Source organism: Vidua macroura, chromosome 20 (assembly GCF_024509145.1).
Source record: "Vidua macroura isolate BioBank_ID:100142 chromosome 20, ASM2450914v1, whole genome shotgun sequence".
In the NCBI taxonomy this organism is placed as follows: domain Eukaryota; kingdom Metazoa; phylum Chordata; class Aves; order Passeriformes; family Viduidae; genus Vidua; species Vidua macroura.
The window spans coordinates 1,544,545-1,572,035 of NC_071590.1; the positions used below are offsets into that span (position 1 = coordinate 1,544,545).

Below are 27,491 nucleotides of genomic sequence, written 5' to 3' on the forward strand. Positions count from 1 at the left end.
GGGGAGGGGGCGGCACGGCAGCCGCGGCGGAGCCCCCGCCCCGCGCAGGGGCCGCGCAGGGCCGGCGGCTGCGGCAGAGCCCCCGCGCAGCGCCCGCGCCTGCGGAGAGCGGCCCCGCCGCCGCCACAGCCCGGCATGGCGGCCCGAGCGCGGCGAGGGGGCCCGGGGGCTGCGGTGGGGCCGAGCGGGCAGCGCGGCCGGGCATCGAACCCCCGGGCCTGCGGGATGGGGAGCGCCGCTCTTGGTCATGATGGGGAGCGCTGGGTGCTGAAGCCGTGAGGGGATGGGGAGCGCTGGGTGCTGAAGCCGTGAGGGGATGGGGAGCGCTGGGTGCCGGGGCCGTGAGGGGATGGGGAGCGCTGGGTGCCGGGGCCGTGAGGGGATGGGGAGCGCTGGGTGCCGGGGCTGTGAGGGATGGGGAGCGCTGGGTGCCGGGGCTGTGAGGGATGGGGAGCGCTGGGTGCCGGGGCCGTGAGGGGATGGGGAGCGCTGGGTGCCGGGGCTGTGAGGGATGGGGAGCGCTGGGTGCCGGGGCCGTGAGGGGATGGGGAGCGCTGGGTGCCGGGGCTGTGAGGGATGGGGAGCGCTGGGTGCCGGGGCTGTGAGGGATGGGGAGCGCTGGGTGCCGGGGCCGTGAGGGGATGGGGAGCGCTGGGTGCCGGGGCTGTGAGGGATGGGGAGCGCTGGGTGCCGGGGCTGTGAGGGATGGGGAGCGCTGGGTGCCGGGGCCGTGAGGGGATGGGGAGCGCTGGGTGCCGGGGCTGTGAGGGATGGGGAGCGCTGGGTGCCGGGGCTGTGAGGGATGGGGAGCGCGGGGCTGTAGCGGGCGGAGATGGGGCCGGTCGCGGTAACGCGCTCGGGCTGCTCGGTGTCACCGAAAGTTTGAGCCCCCGGGGCGGTGTGTGGGCCTCTCCTGGGCTCTTTTCCCCGCTTTCCCGGATGGCAGCTTTGTCGTCTCCCTCGGAACGCTGGCTTTCCCTGCCCCAGCACGGAATGACAAAGGAAGCATCCTGCTTCCCCAGGCTCCTCGTGCCGGAGCAAGGGAATGACTTCAGAGCTGTCACGGCTGTCGTTAGCAAGGATCGCCTGTACTTCAAACCCTGCCATGAGGTAAAGTGATAGATATCATAAACTACAGTTCACGTCCAAGGTTTTAATGCAAGAATGCTGAATCTTCTCATGACGGCACAGCCACTACTGAACAACCCCAGTAACCCTGTTTTCTGAGCTTTATCCATGTGCTTTTTATGTTCACCCTGCTTTTCAGAAAGATGGCACCAACAGACATGAGAAATTCAAACAACCTTGAGTCATTGTATCCTACAAGGCAACTTTTCAAAGGGTAAGAATAACCCTTCTCATCCTAAAGCCATAATTAAAAAAGGAAAAAAAAAAAAACCACCAACAAAAAATCAGTGCCATGGAAACAAACCTAAAATTGCCTCAGAGGATTTGGAGTTTTAATTCAGTCCTAGCTGCACATGAAGTCTTTCATGGCTTGCATGTTCAGACCCAGGATCCTGCTACAGATCTGGAGAAGAGACAGGCACATAACTCATAGTCAAACCCTAAAATACCCTGGTCAGTCCATCATCCACTCAGGTTCATTATAAGAGGGTGAAAATGTGAATGATATGTGTGACATAGAGCTAGAAATACCTCACGAATTGCTGAAACCCAGTAGTTGGCAGGCACGGAGGGGAAGCTGGTTTAGGGTTTCTATAGGGGTGTTTTGGCACATGATAAACAGAAGGTTTGTTTCCAAAGCTGACAACTGAGATTTTTCTTCTCTATAAATAAAAGCACTTTTTTATTAAACAAATAAACAAACACCACCCAACTTGGCAGAGTAGTTTACCAAAAAGGGAAACCACATGGCTTTAATTGTCAGGAGCAGAAATATTTGTGCAAACAGAAAAGTACCTGCTGCTTATTCTGAAGCAGTCTGGGATAAAGACCCATTCCCGTTGTCCTCATTACCACTGCTCCCACTGAAGTCAGGCTGGTGTATTACACAGAAGCAGCAAGATCTTTTTTAATTATAAACCTGTTTGGAAAAAGCTAGATTTACAGGCTTTTGGCACATGGCTGTTACAGATGATCCCAATGGAAAAAAATAATCTTAGGATCTCAAAAAAGAGAATGCAAGAATTTGAAGCAGCTCTTTGCTGAAGGAGAAGGTGAGCATTTTTGCCACCACTTCCCCCTAAAAAGGAGCAGAATTAAGTCTCCAAAAAAACAGGAGGGAGGGAGAAAGGCTCAAGTCCCCTTAGGGTGACACATGGCTAGAGGGCACCTGACACCCATGAGTGTGTGGTCCTGGGGAGGACAGCACAGCAGGAGAAAATAAAGATGTCCAAAAAATGCAAGGAAAAAAAAAATCTCTGTGTGGGAAATAACATGAGAGCTAAAAAGTCAGAATACACATGAGCCAAGAGCTCCCCTGTCCTGTCCATGAAGATTCACTTGTAAAAGCTCCCCAGGTTTCTGTTGCTGCCGCTGCTGTTCTTTTATTCTGGGGAGAGGCAAGCAGCAGACTTTGAAGCTGTCCTGGCTGACAATGATCCCATCACCTGGGACTGTCCCCAGCCCAGCTACATCTCCTCCAGGAGAGCTGGCCCTGCTGCTGACCTCAGGGGCAGCTGGGCAGTGCTTCCCTTTGCAGAACTGGCTAAGGGAACCAGCCTGAGGAGAAGCTGATCCCTCTTCCTGAACTGGTTTGCAGCATTCCATGTTGCACAGGCCCCTTCTGCCGTGCTGCTCTCAGCAGCAGCAACTTTCCCTTCATTTCTTTCACTTGGGAGAAGTTATTTCAGTTTTGCTCAGTTTTACTGCAGTCACTTCTGGCCTGAGGAAACCAAGCAAACCCCAGAGTATTCACACCAAGCATCACATTCCCTTCAGTGTGTCCTGAAACCACCCTCAGCACGTTCTGAACGAGGCTCAGCTCTCTGGGACTGCCAAGGAGCCAAGTGCCACCTGTGTCACCAGACCTGCAGAATTATCCACAAACACATCCCTCTGTACCTCCCCTGCAGTGACAAGGGAGAGCAGAATGCTTCAGATAACAACAACAAACATCAAAGGGTCAGCTGAATCAGAGAATCATGGAATCACCAAGGTTGGGAAAGACCTCCAAGGTGATCCAGTGCAAACACCAACCCAGCCCCACCACCCCTTTCAGCACTAACTCCTGTCCCAGGTGCCTCACCCACATGTTTTTGGAACACTTCCAGGGGTGGTGACTCCACCTTTCTGTGGGCAGCCTGTGCCAGGCCCTGACCACCCTCTCAGTGATGAAATTTTCCTAATATCTCATTTAATTTCCCCTGGCACAACTTGGGACTCTTTCCTGTCACCCTGCCCTGCAGATGGACACCAACAGGACATGGTTCTAGGGGACCAGGAAACGTTATGCTCTGTGGAATTCCAAGGCCTGAGAGCAGCTTCCCCATCCATATTTCCTTTGGGCTTTGCACCCCCAGAACACTGAACTAAATTTCAACAGCAAATACGAAATGGTCCCTTGAAAAAGTCTGTCAAGACTCAACTCTCTAAATCACGGTTCAACCGAGGCATAGCTCAGCCTCCACTGGAGTGGTTGAAGGTTTTTTCCTTCTATTTTTTACCTTTTTTTTTCCAGTTTCATTACATTCCTATCAAGAAAAAAAAATAGATTGAAACATTGTTACTAAATGGAGGAGAAGAACTAAAGGATATGTATCAGTATGTATCAGGAGATCAGTTTGCATGTCTAATAGAAAAATTCTATTTTTGCCCATTCCAGTAGAGTTATGTGAACAGCACACACACACACACTTTTCAAGTGCCAGCCAAAATAATTACTTCTCTCCTTCTGTGGGGGGAAAAAATCCACTAAATCATGAATATTCAATGGATTGGTTAATGACATAGTAATGCTTTAGCTGAAATCCTTGCTCCTTAAAATACAGCCAACACGAGCTGCCAGTTAGAAGAAGAATTAAAAATACAAAAATAACTTGATCTGCAGAAGCTATCACTCCCCGATTGCTTCAGGAGTGTGTGATGGTAGCATGATACCATGACAGATCTGGGGCAGACTGTCTTCACAATCTGGGAGATGTAAAACAGGCAGGAAAAAGTAGTTTCTGTTACTCAGTGGTGCTTCTGCCAGTGCTGGGGGTTCTCCAGGGCAAAGGTGTCTTCCCTCAGCACCAGCTGGGTCCTCACCCAGATGATCCCTGGGTGTACCCAGTTACATTTCCAGCCTTGTACCACCAGCTCAAAGGGAAAAAAAAAAAAAAAGAAAAAGAAAAAGTTTGGGTCTGTTAGCTAAATTTCTTTGAATTGCATAAATGAGCCTTTCTATAACCAAATTCCTGTATGAAAACAGTGATCTAAAAAAAGAAACAAAACAAAAAAAAAAAAAAAAAAAAAAAAAAACCAAACAGCCAAACAAAAACCTGCAGAAAAGGTTCCATTTAAAGCCATTTTTGTTTCCTCAAAGTCTAAGAGTTCTGGCTGGAGTGCTGTGAGTGCAACTGCGTTATTTCTTTCCTTTCAGGTGGTGCTCAGGAGTTGTATCTTCCCTTTTTTCTCTCAGGCTCTCAAGAATTCCTGATTATTCGGCCTCAATTTTGTTGCTTTGCCACCAAAACCACCTCTGAGAAAGCCACATGTTAATCAGGTAGATGAATTTAAGCTAAATGTTGCCTACGAATTCTTTGATTTTCCCACTGGAGTTTTCTCCATGTGGAATCTGCTCCCTGCTCACCAACATCACTGTGAGGCCTGGGCTGGTGAAAGGAGTAAAACTTGTATAGAAAGATGTTTTATTATTTTCAGAAGCTGGTATTCTGAAATAAATGGTTCACCCTGCTCTCTCAGAGTCATTTCTGACATACTTCAGGCACATATTTAACATCAAGGAGTGAACCCTTTATCCCCAACCTTAACATTTTTCTCCACTATGGGAACAGCTAATGCACAAAAGTAACTTTCCTCAGTGTTATCTTCAAAGTTGGGAACATATTTAGTTGCACATTACAATAACTCCATTCATATTTCATGAATTTTTAAGTTCAGCCTGTGAGCATGGACAGCTCATGACTGATACATCAGGGAAATGCTGTGAAAAAACAAGAAATTTATTGTGGTTTTAGCATATGAGATTGCTGCATGGTTCCCTCAAGGATATTAAAAAGATCTGTGCCATGGTTATCAATAAATATCTTTCAGGATCAGCATTTATAAAGCTTCTAGAATGGCTTCAGCTCTTGACTGACTTCAGAAATTAAGGAACTTACTCGCAAAAAGCAAAATCATAGCTTAAAGTCAACTACTCTTCAGTTTTCCTGCTTTGAACTTCAATATTCATCTTGATGACCAGAACCTAATTCTTAAGTAATTTTATTATTAGAGCTGGTTTGAAAAGCTTCAGCTTATTTCTTAAAAACCAGGGGGGAAGGGAGAAGAGCAAGAGGAGCAAATTCATTGGAGTTTTGATAAATCATCAAAAAATCAGAAAATCCATTTTAAATATTGACTCGTATCATTAGAAAATACATTCTCACTTATTTCTTTTTTATTACAGAAGATACTTACATGGCCTAAGTTATTTCAGCACCTAATCATCCCCCGATAGTTCTTGAGCCAGGGAAAACCATTTGCTGGTTTGTTACACCAGCAAACAAAAAGATACCTGTAGACCTTTGGAAAAAAAACACAGAATCCCAGAATTGCAAAGGACCTCAAAGCTCATCCAGTGCCACTCCTGCCATGGCAGGGACACCTCCCACTGTCCCAGGCTGCTCCAAGCCCTGTCCAGCCTGGCCTTGGGCATTGCCAGGGATCCAGGGGCAGCCACAGCTGCTCTGGGCACCCTGTGCCAGGGCCTGCCCACCCTGCCAGGGAACAATTCCTGCCCAATATCCCACCTATCCCTGCGCTCTGGTAGTGGGGAGCCATTCCCTGGGGTTTAAATTCCCAAGGAAACCAAGAGGTGACACAAAGGACCCAGCCAGGAGGAAAGCCTTTAGGAGCCTTCAGGACAAGAGGTCATTTTGTCACCAGACCCCTGAGTCCCAGGCTGACACACTCAGCTGCTGGGCCCTGAGCAGCACCACAGTATGGCCATGCCTGTGGGGAGCAGGGGAATGCTGAAAGATCCCAAAGCCAAATTGCACCATCCCTGTTCCTATTAACATCCTGACTGCCTTCCCCATGACTGTCACAAGTGCAGGTCTGACACTGCAGCCAAGACAAAGCCCAGAACTCAACATCCAGACAAAGCCCAGAAGTCAGTTTGTTTGCATGGAGGAACCTGTCAGGGCTCAGCTGTCTCCCCAAAAGCCTGCTCTTGCTTCCTGTAGCAATCTGGCCTCTCCCACCTCAGAGGAGAGCCCACAAACGGAGTATTCCCTCTTGGCTGCCTCTTGAGCCTGGCTCTGAGGACCTGCTGGATGCTACAGCTCATGCTCAAGAGGGACAACTTATCCCCTGAATTACACCAAGTACTCAGCTTAGGGTCAAGGCTCAAAGCCTTTCCTGAACCCTCCTTGGCTCTGCCCATGCTCCTGCTCCCCCCAGCAGGACCATGCTGGGCAGGATGAGAGTCCAAAGTCACGGAGACTGCACTGAAGGTACAAATCCAAGGCTTGGCAATGGTGCAGCCATAGATGCCAATGGAAAACTGACCCCGTTCTTTTATTCCTTATCCATGAGAACCCTCCGTGTGTCAATCTCAAAATACAGACAGTGTTGTATTAAAGAAAGCAAATAAAAAAAAAAAAACAAACCTGTAACTTTTACAAGCCACTGTGCACAAATCCTTACCTGCTTATGTCTTTTCATGTAATTCTTCTTTTGCAGTACTCGGATGTCTCTTGCACTGTGCTTAAACTGTATCCCAGCCATGCCAGGGCAGTGTTTATCCTGCTGTGGTTCTGAATGGTGGCCATCTGCAAATAATACACTGCTTTAACCCAAAAAAATTAAACTTCCCAATAAAGAGGAACCACAGATGGCAACAACTCTTTGACAAATGCCAGTGTGAACTGCATCACATTGATTAAACATCATTGATTGACATCAATAAATTCTTGCTACAGAATTTAGAAGATGCTTCTCATAAAAATTTCAAGAGGTCTGCATCCCAGCAAAAACAATAATTCAAATCAGTTCTTAATATTTAGAAAATCAAGCAGGTCAAGAAACAGACATATATGTGTTTACACTCTGAGTTAAACAACTGAACTTCCCTCTCAGGCAGCCTTTTGTTATATTTTGGGAATCTGTATACGAACTGTCTTCCCAGTTCCTAAAACACACCAAGTGCCTGTCTCAGTAAAACCTCACAGGTGCTGTGTATCCGTGCGGAGTTCAATGAAAGGTACAGTGGGAAAAACAAAACCAAATTGGATTTTATCTCAGATTTGCTGTTGATTCATTGGGTGTCTCCAGGCAAAATGTCCAGAGATGAGTTTTCAGGGTAGTCATAGAGTCATAGCATGGATTGGGTTGGAGAGGACCTTAAAGCTCTCATTCCACCCCTGCCATGGGCAGGGACACCTTCCACTGTCCCAGGCTGCTCCCAGCCCCATGCAGCCCGGCCTTGGGCACTGCCAGGGATACAGGGGCAGCCACAGCTGCTCTGAGCACCCTGTGCCAGGGCCTTGTAAACTCTCTCTGCCCACCTTCCCTGTCAGCTCTCTCAGCCTTTCCTCTGAGACGAGCTTCAACCCTCCATCCCTCTGATCATCTTGTCCATCTTCTCATGGGTCAAATATGCAGACACTCAACTGAAGGCTGCAGCTCCAGAGTGGCTGAACAGCCTGAACTCCTCAGCTCAGCACTGGTGCAGAAACAGCACCAGCCACAGGCAAGTGGCTGGTTTGGGAGCTGGGGTCCACAGAACTGCCAATCCCACTGGGGAAGCCCCCAGAAGAAGCTCTTTTGAGGTAGGAGTCTCCTTTTTACTGCAAGTATTCTCAGCTGGGGAGTTATTCACAGAAAACCCTGTCTCCTCCTCTTGATTAATGTTTAGGTGGAACTGCAGTAGGAGATTAGGGACAAAACAAAGCAGAGTTTTGGCTGGGATGACAAACCAGGGGAGGCTGAGACTGCTCCACTCCCACCAGGCACTGGATGGTGGAGCTGCAAAGGAAGGCAGATCCCAAGGCTCAGTCAGACTTGTGACTTCCTCATCAAATGAAAACTGGTGCACAAAATAGGCTGTGATTTCTCCCCCAGTACAAAAACAGGCTTCAAGCACCATTCAGTGACCAGGCCCAGCCCACCATGTCCCAGTGACAGATGACTCCAGCCATTGCCAGGTGCAAACATCTCCAGCCCCATTGAACAGCTGAGCCTTGATACCTCACAAGTACAAATTGGCTGTTTTTGTATAGCCTGAGCAGTTACTCAGCTACCCTGAAGGGATTGTTCTTAGCTTTGAAGATTGCTGCTTTCATTTCAAAAGAATGGCCTGAAAGATTTTCCATTTTCTTTCCAACAATAGCATTTGCTGTGGGGGAAGGATATAACATCTTTAAGGAGGCAGGGAGAGAAAATGATGTGCTGGACCCTGCTTCTGAAATACTTCTCCTGGAAGGATATACATTTCCATCTAGGGCTGAAGGTCTCATAGAGTAGCTTTTAAAGGGAAAAAGCTGTGCTGAGCCCATCCAATTCTCCATTCTCTGGTCTATCTCATCACAGTACTTGGGTGTTTCCCTTTTTCCCCATGCAAAAGAGGAATAAAGTATTATGGAGAGATTCATCCCAGTCATACCCACAGTTTGCAACGGTGCACAAAGCAGGGGTGTCTTGAGCCTCCTCTCCCCTAGTAGTGCTCTGCCTTTGCCTTGCCCTGCAGAAACCACCTGGGAGCAATGGATGCACTCCCAAAGTCCTGCTTTTGCACTGCCTCAAATCCCAGAATCATAGAAGAGAATCCCAAAATGGTTTGTGTTGGAAAGAACCTCAAAGCCCATCCAGTGCCAGCCCTGCCATGGCAGGGACACCTCCCACTGCCCCAGGCTGCTCCAAGCCCTGTCCAGCCTGGCCTTGGGCACTGCCAGGGATCCAGGGGCAGCCACAGCTGCTCTGGGCACCCTGTGCCAGGGCCTGCCCACCCTGCCAGGGAACAATTCCTTCCCAATGGCAGTGATGGAATGGCAGTGGGAGCCATTCCCTGTGTCCTGTCCCTCCATCCCCTGTCCAAAGTCCCTCTCCATCTTTCCTGTAGCTCCTTCAGGTCCTGCGAGGCCACAGTTAGGTGACCCCGAAGCTTCTCCTGTCCAGGTGAACATTCCCAGCTCTCCCAGCCTTTCCTCCCAGCAGAGCTGCTCCATCCCTCTGCTCATCCTGGTGCCTCTTCTGGGCTCCTTCAGCAGCTCTAGCTCCTGCCTGTGCTGGGCCCAGGGGTGAGGCACTCTGCAGGTGGGGGCTCACCTGAGCACAGGGGCACAGGGGCAGAACCCCCCTCCTCAATCTGCTGCCCACACTAGTTTTGATCTCATCACATGAAAAAATCAGGACTGACTGACATCACTCCAATGGATGTCATTCTTCACTGCTGCTGCTCCCAAGGACGTGCTCAAGGTCTGGCAGTGACTTGGGCTCCCCCACTCTGGCTGTTCATTGTCTTAAGGCAAATACTCCTCCAGTAAAGCAGTTCTGCAGCACTTAAAAACTTTGGCTGGCTGGCTCCTCAGTCTGTCTGGGCAAAGTGATTCCTCTTGCAGTCATTCCTGCAGTCATTCCTGCAGTCATCCCTCCTCACTCCCCAGCACTTCAAAGGCCAATGGAACATCAGAGGGACACACTGCAGTGCTTTGTTTTCCTCTCTCCTTAACTGCTTTTTTAGCATTTTAAAACACAATGCGCTCATGAAAGGTTGTAAAATTCCTCATAAAGTTGACTGTGCCATAGGATTATGGAATACCTCTTGGAACAATGGATAAAAGCTAATCTTGGATCTGTCACCAGAAAACACTAATATATTTCAAAAAGCTATTAGCCCTTAAACCAAAAGTAACATGGAATTTGATTTTGGGCAACAGGCTATAAACCACTGAAATTGTTTGGCAGCTCTGCATTGAAAGCAGGTGGAAAAAGCTGTAAGAGCCCTGGCATTTATTTTATTCAGCTATTTAAGGCATATTTTACATAGATTCAAAACATGTGCATGAAAACTAACACTAAGTAAGGATACTTGAAAACAACAGTGGATCAGTTGATTTACCACACATTTTCAGGAAGCAGAACAACATTTGCTATGTTATGCAAGAAGGAAGTGAAAGGCTGTAAATATTACAGATAAAAAATAATAAACTATCAATAGCCTTTACAATTTTTACAGCATCATATCTTTAAGGAGCTTTAGAGCCATCAGCTCTGACCATAACGTTCAGATGAGCAATATCCATTTTGTGGATGGAAACACTAAAGCTCAGCCATTAATCCTAAATGTCTTGGTCAGTTCTGAAGGGCTTTGAGACAAGGATGGCCAAGATGTCTAAGGACGGTGGGACAGGGAGGAAACATTTGGGGAATGCAGTGGGGAAATAAGAGTTTGAGATTGCCACATGGAAAGCCAAAGCCTAAATGTGTTTCACACCTTTGTTCTTCCCCTGGTCTTTTTAATACCTGGTCTTGTCTTTTGTCTTGCCAGTGATTCACAGAATGCCAGGCTGGGCCAGGCTGGAAGGGAGCCCCGAGGGTCACTGGTGCCCCCTCCCTGCTCAGGCAGGGCCATCCCAGAGCACAGGGCACAGCACTGTGTGCACAGGGCTCTGGAGTATCCCCGCCGAGGGAGACTCCAGCCCCTCCCTGGGCAGCCTGTTCAGGGCTGGGCACTGCCCAGGGCAGAAGTTCTGCCTCCTGGGCAGGGGCAGTTCCTGGGCTCAGGCCCTGCCCGTGGCTCTGGTGCCACTGCTGGGCCCCGGAGCAGAGCCTGGGCCCTGCTCTGCCCTCCCTGCACACAGGGACAGCCAGGCCTGAGGGCCCCTCTCAGCTGGGGCTCCTCTCCAGGCTGAGCAGCCCCAGCTCCCTCAGCCTTTCCTGGGCGCAGAGATGCTCCAGGCCCTCCTCATCCTCACAGCCTGAGCTGGCCCCGCTCCAGGAGCTCCTGTCCCTGCTGTGCTGAGGATCCAGGGCTGGACACAGCACCCCAGAGGTGCCTCCCTGGCTGAGTAGGCCACAAATGAGTGAGATGCAGGTCATGAAACAAAAAAAGAGGACGAAGGTGAATTTTCTGGGAAAAATAAAAATACATGAAAAGATCAGGTAGATAGTAAAATGCTTCAGATGAAGAGTGCAGGAGTTACCTTCTGCAGGTAAGAGATACTTTTGTCAAGTACTTTGAGAGAGGTGATCTTTAAGCTCTTCAAAGCCTCAAAGAAAGGGAAAACATGAGCAGCACTAAGGTGAGGAGTTTCAGGCTTGCGGCTGAGTGCTGGAGCTGGAAATGGTTGAAGAATTCCAGCAGCACAGCCAGGACTGTGGACCAGCAGTGATGCCATTCCAGTATGTGTTTATCTGGGGCCTGGACAGTGGATTTGCATTTTATGCAGAAAGGCTAATTCTCACCAGAAAGGTATTTTTTGTATTCCTCTGGAAAATAACCTACAGGATGCAAGACAATTTTTTTCCTTTAAAAGATATACTCATCTCAGAGCCTCTTAAGGAAGGGAGGTATCAGAATAATTAACCAGAGCTTTGCTGCTCTTGTGTTCCTTCTTTGGCAAAAGCTGGGGCACACAATAACTTATCGGCACAGTGGTGCCTCTGACTGGCACACATTCAGGCTGAGAAAAGGGAACGGAGCTGGGGAGGGGCTGGAGCCCCAGGAGCAGCTGAGGCAGCTGGAAAGGGGCTCAGCCTGGAGAAAAGGAGGCTCAGGGGGGACCTTGTGGCTCTGCACAGCTCCTGACAGGAGGGGACAGCCGGGGGGGTCGGGCTCTGCTCCAGGGAACAGGGACAGGAGGAGAGGGAACGGCCTCAGGCTGGGCCAGGGGAGGCTCAGGGTGGACATCAGCAGGAATTTCCCCGTGGAAAGGGTGCTCAGGCACTGGAAGGGGCTGCCCCAAGAGGTTTGGAGTGCCCATCCCTGGAAGTGCCCAAGGAATGAATGGATGTGGCACTCAGTGCTCTGGGCTGGGTCAGTCACAGGTTGGACTCAATGATCCTGGAGTTTTTTCTCCATCCTTAATGATTCTGGAATTCTGATTCACACAAGGCTTTGGTGTTTTCTTTCTGTCAATTAGACACACATATCTATGAGAAAGCAGTGAATTCTACAATTTTGTCAAACCCAGGCTTCAGTAATAAAGAAATTATGCCTCCAGAATCCTCTCATTCACCAGACTGAAAGCAGCACGGAGCTGACTCATTCCATGGGGCTGCCACCAGCAGTCTAAAAATTTCCTGCAGGAAGTTCTTGAGGTACAGAGGAGACAGTTCTGGGGAAAAAAAAAAAAAAAAAAGGGAAAAAAAAGGTTATTATGACCCACAGAGGTGATAGGAAATAAATAGGCACAAAACCCCTGGGTCTGAAAGGCTGAACATATTCCAGCAGCAGCTTTCCAAACTGCTTTGCTCTCCCTGGGAAACACTGCCCCATTTCCAGAAATCACCCTGGAAAGTCACAGGGCTTGGAGATCCTGTTCACAACTCCTCCAGGGCAAATCCCAGCAGCTCCACCAGCACAGCTCACCGAGGGTGTCTGTTCTACCTGCTCAGTATTCAGTGCTCTGGTGTTCAGACACAGGACAGCACCAAGGATTCTTTGGCTTAATTTTGGCCATCTCCACCTCTGACACTGTGCATCCTCTGCTGCAGCAGCTGGAGAGGGAAAAGGTGGATGAAGGCAGGAAAAAGCCCCTGGAAAGCGAGGTGAACATGGCACAGCTCTGAGCACTCACACTCACCTGACTGGGGGAAGAAGCCTCCTTTCCAACTGAGCATTTGGCATCTTGCACAGGGAAATTCCACAGATGGATTCTTTTCTTCCTGTACCTAAACTGCAAATGAAGTAAAATGAAGTAAAAACTGAGTAGGTCACTTAGAAATGATATATATGCATATACATTAAAAAAAACAAAAACAAAAACAAAAACAAACACAAACAAACAAACAAACAAACCAAAAAAAAAAAAAAAAAAACCAAAGAGAAAACCCCTGAGCTCAGTTTAGCCACTAAACTGCCTGTGGTGGAGGAGGAATCAGGGCTGGGATCACAAGGAGCCCCTCAATGGGCTCAGGACTGTGCCCAGCACACTGCTCGGGATTAGCAGCCACTCAGGGGCCACACAGAAACTATTTTGCAGTCTGACTGGAGCACCTCTTGAAATAATTGAAATTAAGGACTTCAGGCCTGAAGCTTCCCAGTTACAGCTACCAGTTGAAATCACAATATTCTGAGAGAAAAGGGACCCCCAGGGATCATCCAGTCCAGCTCCTGGCCCTGCACAGACACCCCAGCAATCTCAGCCTGGGCATCCCTGAGAGCTCCTGGAACTCTGGCAGCCTCGGGGCTGTGCCCATTCCCTGGGCAGCCTGGGCAGTGCCCAGGACAGCCCTGGGGAAGTCAATGATGCTGCTCATTTAGACAAAATGTGCCCCACCAGGAAATGCTGGGAGAACTGGGATCTCAAGACTTGGATTTTGGAACAAAGCTTTGGACCAGGGTTGGGGCAAGTTACTCAGATGGAGCAATTCAATGAATAAAACATAATTTACTGGATTAAATTATCACATTCACATCTTACATTTTATTTCTTTAGTGTGGAGAATCTCAGTAGTGCACTGGGAACCTGAAGGCACATTAGAGCCTCTTACCCTTCCTTGTGCAAATGGCCAGGGCAATACCTGCCTCTGACTCAAACCCATTTAAGCCCCATATTTTTAATTTCACTGCAGTAGCTCCCTGAACTGGATGACATCAGTGACCAGTACAAACCTTTGAGCTGCCTTGCTGTTTATTCAGTTCCATCTTGGCTTAGGAGATCATTTGTGATCAACAACTACAAGGTCTCAACATCAATTTGGACTACAAGTCTACTAGGGAACAAAATAAATTCTGACAGATACATGCAATGACCCAAAAAGGGTTAATTTAAATTATGTTAATGTTTAATAAATGGCTATTCAAATCCTACAATAATAACTTGATAGTGCTCCTTATAAAAATGACAGTTCTCTACCTCATAATAACTAATTATATTTAAGCTATTCATGGCCATGATTTATCAATTATCCAGCTACTAGATTTCATATTAAAATATACTCCTAATACAAAACAGTTTTCTGGAAAAAATCTGAGTGAGCAATCAAATGGCCACTCATGAGAAGCACAGTCTCTGTACATGGAAGAGGGGTCTCAGGGGCATCTGCAAATCACTGCAGAAAGGGTAAAACATTGCTGTGTATTTGATTCTGCTGCCACTGCCTGAATCTCTCCTTTTTGATGCAGGGATGCTGGAAAGGATCTGTTTTTCAGCTCTGCCTTGGGTGGGATAATGAAGGGTCTTTCAGCAGCATTAGCAGGAGGAAGGTTTACTGGCAGAGCTTCCAGCTTTTCTTGTACGTGTAGCTTTAATCACTGGGGACTGTGCTGAGGCTGTTGATGTGGTATTTCTGAAGAAAAAGAGCTTTTGCTGCTCCTTTAAAGAGTTGCCAGTGCTTGCAAGATGATTATATCATATATATGTTTATGTGTGTATATATAAGTATTCTGCTTAGAAAGAGCATCTAGGTCATGTTTTCCATACTGATCTACCTTCAATCTGCATCATCAAGGGCACTTTCAGAGAAGCAAGAGCCTTCTAAGGGATCTCCGCTGCTGCTGCTGCTTATTCCCCAGGCTGAAGTTTAACCCTCAGTTGTGTTTTGGGTTTGACCGGGGGATGCAGGGGCTACAGGAATGGGTTCTGGGAGAGGCTGCAAGTGTCTGATGGAGCCAATTGCAGCTGGCTCCAGGACAGACCCAGTGCAGGCCAAGGCCGAGCCCAGCAGGGACTGTGGTAGCACCTCTGGGGTAACTGAGGTAAGAATGGGGGGAAAAAAACCTCAAAACTGCCCCACTGCAGCTGGAGAAGGGAGGAGTGAGAATGTCTGAGAGAATGAACTCTGCAGAGACCAAGGGCAGGGCTGAGGAAGGGGCTGGAGCTGCTCCAGGTGCTGCAGCTGAGGTTCCTCAAAGATGCCAGGGTGCAGCCCCTGGAGAGGCATCTAAGGGCACAGGGAGCAGAGATCCCCTGCAGCCCCAGGAGGAGCCCAGGGCAGAGCAGGAGATGCCTGGGAGAGCTGTGATCCCATGGGAAGCTCCTGCTGGAGCAGGGTCCTGGCAGGGCCTGTGGATCCACGGAGAGAGGAGCCCACCTGGAACAGGTTTGCTGGAAGGACTCGTGACCCCATGGGAGGGACCTCACTGGGGCAGTTCCTGAAGGACTGAGCCCTTGGGAAATGGGATCCCTGGGGCAGTTCCTGAAGGACTGAGCCCTTGGGAAATGGGATCCACACTGGGGCAGTTCCTGAAGGACTGAGCCCTTGGGAAATGGGATCCCTGGGGCAGTTCCTGAAGGACTGAGCCCATGGGAAATGGGATCCCTGGGGCAGCTCCTGAAGGACTGAGCCCTTGGGAAATGGGATCCCTGGGGCAGTTCCTGAAGGACTGAGCCCTTGGGAAATGGGATCCTTGGGGCAGTTCCTGAAGGACTGAGCCCATGGGAAATGGGATCCCTGGGGCAGTTCCTGAAGGACTGAGCCCATGGATAAAGGGGCCCACACTGGGGCAGCTCCTGAAGGACTGAGCCCATGGGAAATGGGATCCACACTGGGGCAGCTCCTGAAGGACTGAGCCCATGGATAAAGGGACCCACACTGGGGCAGTTTCTGGAGAACTCTCCCCTGGGAGGGACCCCAGGCTGGAGCAGGAGCAGAGGGTGAGGAGTCCAAGCCCTCTGGAGGAAGGAGCAGCAGGGACAATGTGTGATGGACCGACATCAGCCCCATTCCCATCCTCCTGAGCCTCTGGGGAGGAGGGAGAATAAATCAGGAGTGAAGATGAGCCTGGGAAGAAAGGAGAGGTTTGGAGAAGGTGTTTTAAGAGTTGGGTTTATGTCTCAGTTTTCTACTCTGATTTGATGAGTGATAAAGTGATTTCCCCCAGCTGGGTCTGTCTGCCCATGGCAGCACCTGGTGAGGGATCCCTCCCTGCCTTTATCCCCCCCAGAGCCTTTCCCTGTGTCCTGTGTCCCCTGCCCAGCTGAGCAGGGCAGTGACAGAGGGGCTTGGTGGGCCCAGGGTGCCCAGCCAGGATCACCCCACCACAGCAGAGGGACATTTTTTCACTTCCCCAGAACTAAACAACAGCATCAGCTTGCCCAGGGGAGGAGAGTTGAATTTCAAGGGAAGGCAAGAACATCCCTGAAAGACAAACAAACAAAATATTTCATAAGGTGCCATTAATAAATGACAGATCAAAGAGATATTTTTCCATATGTTTCCCATATGGACCTTCAATGAAAATCTTACTGGCTCTGCAGTTGCTGGGAACAGGGAGTGTTCAGAGGGAGTGCTGGAGGCTGGGGATGTAACATCTCTCACTTCAGTACAACCATGGCTATAAAATCCAGCACTTTTATGGTGCATTAGATATAAGATACCCATGAACACAGCGAAAGCCATCACCCTCCACCCAGTATCTGCAGTTTGGTTATGGACTATCATTTGACATCTTTATTTACAACTCCAAGGTAGTGCTTTACCTGCTAAAGCCTATTTATATCCCTGGAACAGATCTCCAAGTAGCTGTTAACATGTATCTGAGCAGAATTGCAAAGCCCTGTCCCCTCTGTGTGCTAAAGCAGCATTCCCTGGTGAATCAGTTATGACTATGGTGCTTTACAGCAGCAGGCTCAGCCCCCTCCCAGCCCTGGCTCAGGGCTCAGTGGCTCAGGGATCACCATTTCAGCCCCTGCTGTGCTCCCCAGCCAGGCACAGATCGTGTTTTGGGGCTGCAGCTTTGTGTTGCAGTGCCCTGAGGATGCAGCAGGCTCACCTGCCCCCCTGGGTATCCTGGCACATCCCAGTGCTCACAGCACATCTGAAAACCAGAGCCAGCAACAACAGGAGAAAAATGGCCTGTGCCCAAAGAAAATGGTGTTGGCAACAATGTGAAGGGAGGTGATGGAGAACCATGGAATGGTTCGGCTTGGGAGGGACCTTAAAGCCCATCCAGTGCCACCCCTGCCATGGCAGGGACACCTCCCACTGTGCCAGGCTGTTCCAAGCCCTGTCCAGCCTGGCCCTGGGCACTGCCAGGGATCCCAGGGCAGCCACAGCTGCTCTGGGCACCCTGTGCCCTCTCAGGGAAAAATTCCTTCCCAATATCCCATCTAAGCCTATTATCCCCCAGTTTGAAGCCATTCCCCCTTGTCCTGTCACTCCAGACCCTTGTAAATTGTGTCTCTTCATTTTTCTTGTCAGCTCCTTCAGGTATCAGAAGGAATCAAACCAGAGGGATTTTATTTGTCTCAGCTGAAGATACTCCACAGGGACAAGGTAGTTATTTAAATAACCAAACTCCAAAGCATTTTCTAGGTGATTTTCTTCTGTTTGTTTAATTGACAAGGCCCTTATTATATCACAGTTTAAGAAGTGATACTGACAGGCTTCAGGAATCACTGGGCAAAGAAAAACAATAAATCTATAAGGAAAAAGGATACTTTACAGAGATGACAAATTAGGGTGAAAAAATGCTCAGATTGCACAAAGTGCTTTCTGGGAAAGTTTAAGTTTATTGCATTATTTACAGCTTCTGAAAATGTGCTTTCTCCTCTCCCCAGGCTGCATTTACTGATGAGCATCCTGAGAGAGAATATGAAATTGTGGCTGTGAGGGCAGTCTGGGCTTGTGCCCCTGGGTGGGGAGGAGCAGAGGGAGCAGCAGGGCCCTTGCAGGGCACAGACCTGGTGTGTTTGGGCTTTCTGTGCCAGTGAGGAGCAGCTGAGCAGGAGCAGGAGTGCTGGCCCTGGGGACAAACAGCAGCACTGGGGACAGGGCGCAGTGGCACTGGCAGAGTTGGTGTCTGTGGGGGCACTGGGTGCCTGGAGCAGCCTGGCAGCCACCAGGACAGGGATCCCCACAGTGCTGGCTCTGCACAGGGACAAGAGAGAGGCAATGAAGCTCAAAGCAGGGACCTGGTGACCCTGGCTGGGGCAGGGACAGCCCCAAAGGCAGGACAGAGGCTGTGAAATCCATCACTGCTCTGCAGTCGAGCGCAGGCTCACACCACTGCTGCTCACAGCTTCATTTTTTCATGTCTCAGCACTGGGGTTTTGCAGCAATTCTTGCTAATTAATGCAAATTGTCTTGTTCCCAGTAAGTTCAGAGAAAAATGAGGTGAGCCAGGGAACCTGATACAGCAGTGCCACAAACATAGCACTGACCCAGTTCTGTGTGAGAGGCAAGCAGAGGGGCAGGGGAAAAGGTCCCCCAGACCACGGGGCCACAGGTGACATCTCCTGCACCCACAGTCCAACCTCCCACTGAGTTTTGGGGAGAGCTGCAGAGTGCAAGGTGAAAAAAAATTCAGGCATGAAAGAACTGGAGCCTATTCGTGGCACTCCCAGTGCTGCACCTTTTTCTTTCCTCAAGTTAAAATAAAAGTGTGGAATTTCTCTGAGCCAAACATCTCACGTGACAAATATAAAGCTACAATCAAGTATCTGGCAGCTTCACTCTCCTCTGACTGAACATAAGAACTCAAATCACCTGCGACATTTGAGCTGAGAGCTGAAGCACAAGGAGATGATGTGCACTTAGAGAGGGCAGGTTGAGGCTACAGAGGGTTGGTTATTTCCTATTTCCCCTCTTGTTAAGATTGTTATGCTGTGACTTGCCTACTCTTGAAAATACAGCATGAAGTTTACTTTAGGAAGAGGTTTGGTTTTCCCTGCAAATACCCTAAAAGAGCAGCACCATTAGAATTTTATCACTCTCTTTAGCTGTAGCCTTGTAAAAAATTAAATCATACCCATTTTCTTTTGTGATATCTGACTCTTCAATATAAAACAATGTTTCAGACATCAGAGCTTGATACAATATTTGGATTTTTTTTTTTTGTGATGGCATCTGTGTGTTTACAAAGTGACAATGCACCACAGTTCCCAAGGGAGCAAAACTTATTTCCTCAACTAATCTCTTTACTGAGAGAGCACTGGAGATCTTAGCAAATATGCTGAGCTATAAAAGCTTTTGTCCCTGGGACAAAGCACATCAAACCCTGACACACAAAATTCATTAGACAGAGGTGAGGGAAGCATGATCAGCCCTGCTGGCTCCCACAGTAAGAATCACAGAATCCCAGACTGATTTGGGTTGGGAAGGACCCTAAAGCCCACCCAGTGCCACCCCTGCCATGGGCAGGGACACCTCCCACTGTCCCAGGCTGCTCCAAGCCCTGTCCAGCCTGGCCTTGGGCACTGCCAGGGATCCAGGGGCAGCCACAGCTGCTCTGGGCACCCTGTGCCAGGGCCTGCCCACCCTGCCAGGGAACAATTCCTGCCCAATCTCCCATCCATCCCTGCCCTCTGGCAGTGGGAAGCCATTCCCCCTGCCCTGGCACCACACACCCTTGTGAAAGTCCCTCTCCATCTTTCTTGGAAGCCTCTTTCAGCTACTGAAAGGCCACAGTAAATTCACCCCAGAATGTTCCAGGTTCAGGCCTTCACTCAAAACTCCATCCACTAGACCCATCCCAGACTCTGTGGGATACAAAGGCATCATCTACACAGAGCCTTCTGCTCCTCACCAGAAGCTCAGAGAGCCACAGCTGGAAGTTACAGATGCTTTTAGCAGAGCCCAGACATCAAACAAGCTCTGCCCAACTTCAGGTTTAGACTCATTGCTGGAATAAACTGACAATGTGAAATTCCTTCATCCCAGCAGAGGAGCTCTGAGCAAAGCATCTAAATATAAAATGAAGAAAAACTGATGCTCTGTACAGGCTAATTAATTCATGCAAGCCAATGTATATCAGGCAACAGCAAATGTGAATTCCAGAAACCTGAGGCTGAACCTCTGCATCCTGCTCAGCTCCATCTCTTATTAAAGCCAAGGGAAATTCTGATAAATAAGAGATGCAGCACCTGGCTTTTCATCAGAGGTTCAAAAATCCACAGTTACTTCGCCAAAGGAGCTTCTCCAGATCTGACTGTGAGGCTGTTCCAAGCAGAAAGCCTGCATTCATGGGGTGCAAACCCCAAGGGGGAATTTATGGGAACATCAAGGCATGGCTGAGTGCAGAGCACTGCATGGCTGGCAGCAGCAGAGCAGACTGCAAACACCATTCCCATTCCACATCTGCTGCTGCTCTGTCCTAAGAGATGATCCCTGGGGAGTTCACAAGCTGAGCAGATGTCTTGGTTTGAAAGATAGGTGTCTACTAAGGAAGGCAGGAGCCTTCCTTGAAATGGAAAATGTAAACCCCCTCCCTCTGAATTGTTATAATTCTGAAATTAAGGGTATCTCAGGCAAAGATATGGGAATAGGAATAACAGTTCTTTACTAGGAAAATTAAAAATACAAATGCAATAGTACAAAAAACCCATCACTGCCAGAGTGAGAGCAGGCCCTGGCAGGCTGTGGGTCAGGGTGGTGGCAGCAGTGCCATTCCATGGGGGCTCAGCCCTCCTGCAGTGCCAGCTGTGCTTCTGCTGGAGCAGGATCCTGGACAAGGCTGGAGTTTTCCTCTGGAGCTCCAGGGCTGCTGTGGATGGGCCTGGGCTCCCTCTGGGAATGCAGTGGGGAAGAAAGCTGCTCCTCTGGGAATGCAGTGGGCAAAAGCTGCTGTGCTGTTCCAATGTCAGATTGGATCCAGGTAGGAATGCTTGGCTGCTCCCCTGGGCAGAGCCTCTCCCCATGGGATGCTGGAATTTTCTCAGCCGTGCAGAGACACTCAGTGGCCATGAACAGAAGAGATCTCCTGGAGGGAGGATTGGCTGTGGGAGAGATAAAGAAAAGTGCCCAGTGAACAGCAGAGAACTGCCCCAGCTCTGACAGATGGAAATAGAACACACAGCCCCAGCCACATCTTGTAACCCGAGAGAGCAGAGCACAGCCCTGAGTTCAGATGTGTGCTTGGAATGAGAGTCCCTGGAGAAAAAAAAACACCAAAGGCTGGAAACTGCTGCTGGCCACATTCCTCCACTGGATCTGAGCCAAAGCCACCCCAAAAGGTTAACACTGTGCTGGGAGCCCTGTTTTAGGGGAGACATCCAGAGTAAGGATCACCTGGCATCTGCAGGGAGCTTCCAGGAGGACTCCAAATGTTATGAGTAACCAGGTGCTTTCTACTGAGTACAGAACCAAAAACATAAAGAACCAAATACGAAATCAAATAAATAAAGAACAAAAAAATAAGGAATAATGAGAACAGCATAGAAAAATGAAAATAGGAGGTTGAGAGTTATACTTGTGGACTCTTCCCAGTCCTTTTTACCTGCCCTGTGTGTGGTATTTTCTCCAGTAACATCCTGTTAACACTCAAAGACTCTGAGTATTCACAATTCCCCCAGGTCTGAGGTGCAGCTGTGTTTCATTGAGATCTTTTCCAAGAGGAGCCTCTAACTGAGAGTTCTTGGGAAGCAGCCAGCACCTCAGGACAGGGTATTTGTGACTTGAGGATGCCCTCATGCAGAGGTGAGTGTCACTGAGATGAGTGTCTGTCCTGAGGTGTGCTGGGTACAGACCTGTGGAAGAGGTTTTACAGCAACTTCTGTGAGCCAGAGAGAAGTCTGATCAGAGGATCCATGTTTACCCCTGAAAGAATTTCCTACCAAGGTCATTGACACAGAAACCAAGAAAGAAAGAAGGATAAATAAGAGAAACCTGCAACTGCCTGTCCCAATGAGCACTTTGCTTGTCTCTCGTGACCAATGAGTGAAGTGTAAACTTAAGGGCTTTGTAAGAATGTATAAAAAGCATGCATGCTATAAAAAAAACAGTTTGAGGCCTTCTGAAAATGGAGTGTGTTGCTTTGGATTGTCTCTGTCTCAACTATGACACAGACCCTTCAGCTGCACCCCCAGCTCCTCCAGGAGCAGCCTGGCCCTCCAGACCTCTGGGGTGTCTCTCACATCTGGTCCACTTTGAACTCTCACATCTTTCCAGTTCAACCACCTTTCCCAGTTCAGTAATCCCAGTCAGCCCCAACACGGAGTCAGGATGGACATTCCAAGTCCTGACATGCCCAGAGTAGCTCTGTCCTCTCTGATTAACAACAGCAAGCAAGACATGACCCAGTAACATCACAGAGATATTTTATCATCTGAAATAAGACAGGCAGATTTCTTACACCACATTTGCCAAATCTCTCACTTGTCCCACAATTGTTAAATATTAGTTGCTCTTTCAAGCCAGTCTGTATTTTTATCCCCCATCTTCTCCCAGGTTCCCTTTGTACTCTGCAGTTCTGCACCACATCATTACACACAGTCACCACTTGCTGTTCAACAGATGCTGCATTTTACACCTGCAGCAGAACTGACCTCTAGATGTGGGTGTGCTTTGTTTTTAAAGCATTTCTTTCTCCTGAATGAAAATCACCAAATTAAAGCAAGGTATTTCTTTACCCCTTCTCACAATGTAACAGAATGCAAAAACATAAATCAAAGTATGTTTAAACACCTTTTCCAAATCACATAAAACCCCATCTATCTTGCTAGCAATCGAGAGCTCTTCCTACACACTGAACACAGCAGATGTTAAAAAGCTGTTTAATCTTCTTTAGAGCACTTTAGGTAAAAAGCTGTGGCTTTCAAATATGTACAAAGAAGGTCAGAAGAGTAAAATGCCTTGAAATGGTTTTGCTCAGGGGCCATGGGATCTGAAGTGACCTCTGTAATTCCTTGAGTTCCCAAACTTCATTATTATCAAGGCCTCTTTCCTTTTTGATGTTTTAACTATGATGAAGGTGGGTGTTGCTGGGTGGGGGTTGTAGCTAAACCTTTTAAGCATTTTTGATTTATTCTCCTTGCAAGGTTAGTGTACCTGAGGCTGCAGTTAATGACTGGAGAGCCACTGAAGTGTAGATTTACCATAATCACTTTCCCATCCCCCTCACAAGGATGGTTTTACCATTTCTCCTGGATGTTTAAGCAAATAAATAAATACATAAATAAAGCTGCAGCCCCTCAACATCTCAAACCACACAACTGTTTCATAAAGTTACTGCTGTTAGAAAGGTTCCTCTTGCTTTACAAAAGGCTATTGCACCTCTGCCCTGGTTTATTGCCATGGACACTGCCAACATCTGCACCAAATCCTTGAGAGCCTGATCCCCTCAGAGAGCCACGCTGCTCTACCTCTCCTCACCTCAGTGGTCCCACCAAACACCAAAGCAGGTTTATAGCAGGGCCTACAAATTACCCCTCTCATTTTCCAGGTTGTCATCTCTCCTGGCAGGATGTACGGCTTTCAGTGTTTATTACTCTCATCCTGATAAACACAGACCATTTTCCATAAGCACACACACAAACCCCTTACTTCCAAGTTATGGCATTCCTTGATGCAATTTAGTGCATCTCTGCTGCACAAAAAAAAAAAAAAAAAAAAAAAAAAAAAAAAAAAAAAAAATCAATGATTCATCCAATTTCAATTCAGTCATTGATCCAAAGAAATGCTAATTTCCTGTTTATTCCTGCACTTACACTTTAAAACCACTTTTTTTTTTTTTTTTTTTTTTTGGGAAGGGAAACTTTTCCCCTGTTTAATTCTCTCTAATATTGTATTGTAGCTTCACTTGAAAGAAATAGATCAGAAAAATGTTCTGCATAAGAGGTGAAGCAAAGTGTAGAATAAAACACTGTGAGCAGCTGGAAAATGGGACAAAGCCAGAACTAAGGGAGTGCTGCTGCACACCTGCACTTCATGGACAGAGCAAAGGCCCAATGCAGTGAGGGCACAAAAAAATGTGTATTTCTCACAGACCCTGCATGAGACCTCCCTGCACAGCCCTGGAGGAGGCTGTGTTTGTTCTCAGTGGATTCTGCAGCACATGGTGGCCCTGGGTTCCCTGGCTGTCTCTGGGTTCCCTGGCTGGCTCTGGTTCTCCCTGGGCTCCCTGGTTGTCCCTGGCTGGCCCTGGGTTCCCTGGCTGGCCCTGGGCTGCCTGGCTGTCTCCTGGCTGTCTCTACCCAGCACTGAGGATGGAGGGACAGAAGGGTGCAGCCTCCTGTGCCCACAGCCTGGCTCGGGGCCAGCACGGGCATGCTTTGTGCTGTCACCAAGAACATGCAGCGATCCCTCCTTGTGCTTCCCTCCCCTCCACAGCAGGATGGCCCTGACCAGCCCAGGGCTCAGCTCTCCTGCAGGGTAACTCTGACCAACCCAGGGCTCAGCTCTCCTGCAGGATAACCCTGACCAGCCCAGGGCCCAGCTCTCCTGCAGGATAACCCTGACCAGCCCAGAGCCCAGCTCTCCTGCAGGATAACTCTGACCAGCCCAGGGCTCAGTTCTCCTGCAGGGCAACCCTCACTGACCAGCTCAGGGCTCAGCTCTCCTGCAGGATAACCCTGACCAGCCCAGGGCTCAGCTCTCCTGCAGGGTAACTCTGACCAGCCCAGGGCTCAGCTCTCCTGCAGGGTAACTCTGACCAACCCAGGGCTCAGCGCTCCTGCAGGGCAACCCTCACTGACCAGCCCAGGGCTCAGCTCTCCTGCAGGGTAACCCTCACTGACCAGCCCAGGGCTCAGCTCTCCTGCAGGGTAACCCTCACTGACCAGCCCAGGGCTCAGCTCTCCTGCAGGGTAACCCTCACTGTCTGTCCATGTCCTGACTGCCCTGGCACAGGGGCTGAGCCCATGGGGTGGGACCTGCCTTAGCAGCTGCTCAAAGTCTTCTCTGGCTCCAGATGTGCTCATCAAAGAGTTCCTGGCAGCTGGAGATGCCTCGGGAGCCATCCAGGAGAGGCCGGGCACAGCACCCTCGGTCACAGATTTGTCACCCACTGCTGCAGCCAGGAGCCTTTGGCACCATCAGCTCCCAGCTCTTCAGGCAGCCCTTCACTGGCTGCCTCACTCCAGCCAAGAAAGCATCACTGCCATGCTCCACAAAAGTTACAATTAAGTATTTTTAGCACTGAAAGGGGGAATCATGTGAATGCTGGTGCACTTGACAGCTTACTCATTTACGTCAATTGAAATAATTTATTAGAACCAGGCCCAAAAGCTAAGTTTTCTAAAAAAATGTATTTGTTTCCCTACATCTGTTCAATAAAGCAGTAACAGAGGCATTGTTGTTGCTAGCAGCTCCTCGAAGGAATAATTAAGGAAACATGGAAGGAGCTGCCTTTCAAGACTTATCCTCTCTTCACCTGGCTCCTCCTTGTGATCTGTCAGCACTCAGCTGAAATTAATTCTAAAGGGGCACACAGAGATCTATTGCACTAATTGCCAATTAAACAGGGAAATAAGGGCAAGTCTGACAGACTCTGAAATCCAGACCAACTCCAAAGCCAAGGCAGGTTCATAATGCCTCTTATTTTTAACTTTTCTTTATGCTCTCCAGCTTGCAACTTGAACATGAAGAACACTTCTCCCCACATCATTGCAAAGAAAGAAATAATCGAGTCCACCTTTTATCCCAGCACTTGCCCCAACTTCCAAAATCTGCCAAGCAGCTCTGGGTCAGCAGGTCTGTGCTCAATGACTGATGTCATGCATCCAAAATAGCTCACCTTGATTAAGGGGGCACAGAAGGCTCTGGCCTGCAAAAGGCAGCTCCACATCTGCAGCTGTGAGGGCTCTCTAGTGAAACCATGACAAATTGTACTTTTATTTACATTAAAGGCTACCCCAGTGGTGCTCAGGTGATGACTTTATTGGCACTGTTGGAGCTTTTTGAGCAGCAGAGGCCTCTCCAAGCCCAAGGAGGTAAAGAGGTTATTCCTGCAGCTCCGCACCATCTGCTTTCATGTAGGCTTGCAATGGTACTGAGAGCAGATTGAAAAGTGTTGGAGATTTCATAAATGTAACAAATGATGGGCTTTGGTGTCCTGGAGCTGGAGTATCCATGACAACTCTGCTGTGCCAAGGGACTTCCAGTCATAAACTGAGAAAGTCACTTAAAGCTTGGTTTTGTAAGATGCAGCAAGGGCCTGGTGGGATTTTCCTCTTAATCCCTAAAGACTTCCCTGCCTCCAGCTGTAATGGAAGACATCCCCAGCTCCAGGGCTCCTCACTTTCAGCTGGCCCCAAGAGTAGTTACAGCTTAAAGAAGATCTACCTAGAAAATTGTTCCAAGAAGGAAGCCCCAGTAATCCACTTCATTTCAAAACCCAAAACCACAAAAAACCCCAAACCACGCACAAAACTCCCCACTTAAATCTGTTAGCATTGTAGCAGCTGAAGAGTTCACCCAGAAGAGAGCCCCAGGGGACCCAAAAACTGATTATCCCAGTCATGGCACATGCCACATGCCACCTAAGCCCACCAACACACATCCCCTAGCGATTTTTAGAAACCCTTCTTTTTCTGGCCAAGTACTGGGAGTCGAGAGCTGGGGCATAGCTGCTGTTTTCCATTCAGCCAAGTCTTTCCCTAAAGAATTATTCTTTATTCTGTCTCATTCGATGATGAGCATTTAGAGACACATTTGAAAGCACTTCCCTTCCAAATGCTTGGTGACACAAGCACAGGTCAGCTGACAACTTTATAACTTTGATCTGTCACTAATTCTGTTTTCCAGAGTGATCTCAGAGCACAAGCCTCTGCCCCAGCCAACTCCAGCTGCTGCTGCTGCTTGTTCCTCTCAAAGAATGAACCGAAGTGGCCTCTTCCCCTCCTGTTTCCCAACAGTGAACATTAAAGGGTAGCACACAGCCCATTCCCTTTCTGTGATTAACTGATTTGACCACATACATTATTCATGAGCACTTGAGGTCTTTAATTGTAAAATTCGACCCTTATGTGGTGTAGAACTGTCAGCTGTCTTGGAGGTTCAGTGCTGGACTGCTCAGGATTCCCAGTTTCCAATTCCCTAACTCATCACTGAAGCATTTTCTAAATGCAACACTTCCAGTGAAGCCTGTGGAACCCAGTGCTCACATCCCAAATTCAGACATTGCACACATACTCAGATTCAGGCAGAGTATCCAATGCATCTGAGATCCACGTTTTCCAGGATTTTACTAAAAGGCTCCTGACAGCTCAAGGTCCCACTGGCCTGACCCTCACTCCATGCCTTGCACACACAAAAGGCCACAGAGCCCTGAGGAGTGACAACTGGGAGAGTGTCCAGCTCTGCTCAGCCAACAGCAACGCTCCTTCCACAGGGACCAAGAGACTTCGTCTGGGGAGACACAAAATTATCCCAGGCAGGAATCTGAAAGACATGGAATGCCAGGCTGGGCCAGGCTGGAAGGGAGCCCCAAGGGTCACTGGTGCCACCTCCCTGCTCAGGCAGGGCCATCCCAGAGCACAGGGCACAGCACTGTGTGCACA

At 48.8% G+C, this 27,491-nt stretch overlaps 2 long non-coding RNA genes across 2 annotated transcripts; one reads left to right on the forward strand and one right to left on the reverse strand.

Moving 5' to 3' along the window:
• The first annotated feature begins 895 nt into the window (after positions 1-895).
• On the forward strand, positions 896-6,709 carry LOC128817247 (uncharacterized). The gene is made up of 3 exons (XR_008440136.1): positions 896-1,110; positions 1,268-1,342; positions 4,586-6,709. It is a non-coding gene; the product is annotated as an uncharacterized LOC128817247 (long non-coding RNA).
• Positions 6,710-12,197: 5,488 nt separating this feature from the next.
• Positions 12,198-13,050, reverse strand: LOC128817246 (uncharacterized). Its single transcript, XR_008440135.1, has 3 exons — positions 12,915-13,050; positions 12,719-12,828; positions 12,198-12,446 (listed from the first exon to the last, which is right to left on the reverse strand). It is a non-coding gene; the product is annotated as an uncharacterized LOC128817246 (long non-coding RNA).
• Between the last annotated feature and the right edge of the window lie 14,441 nt (positions 13,051-27,491).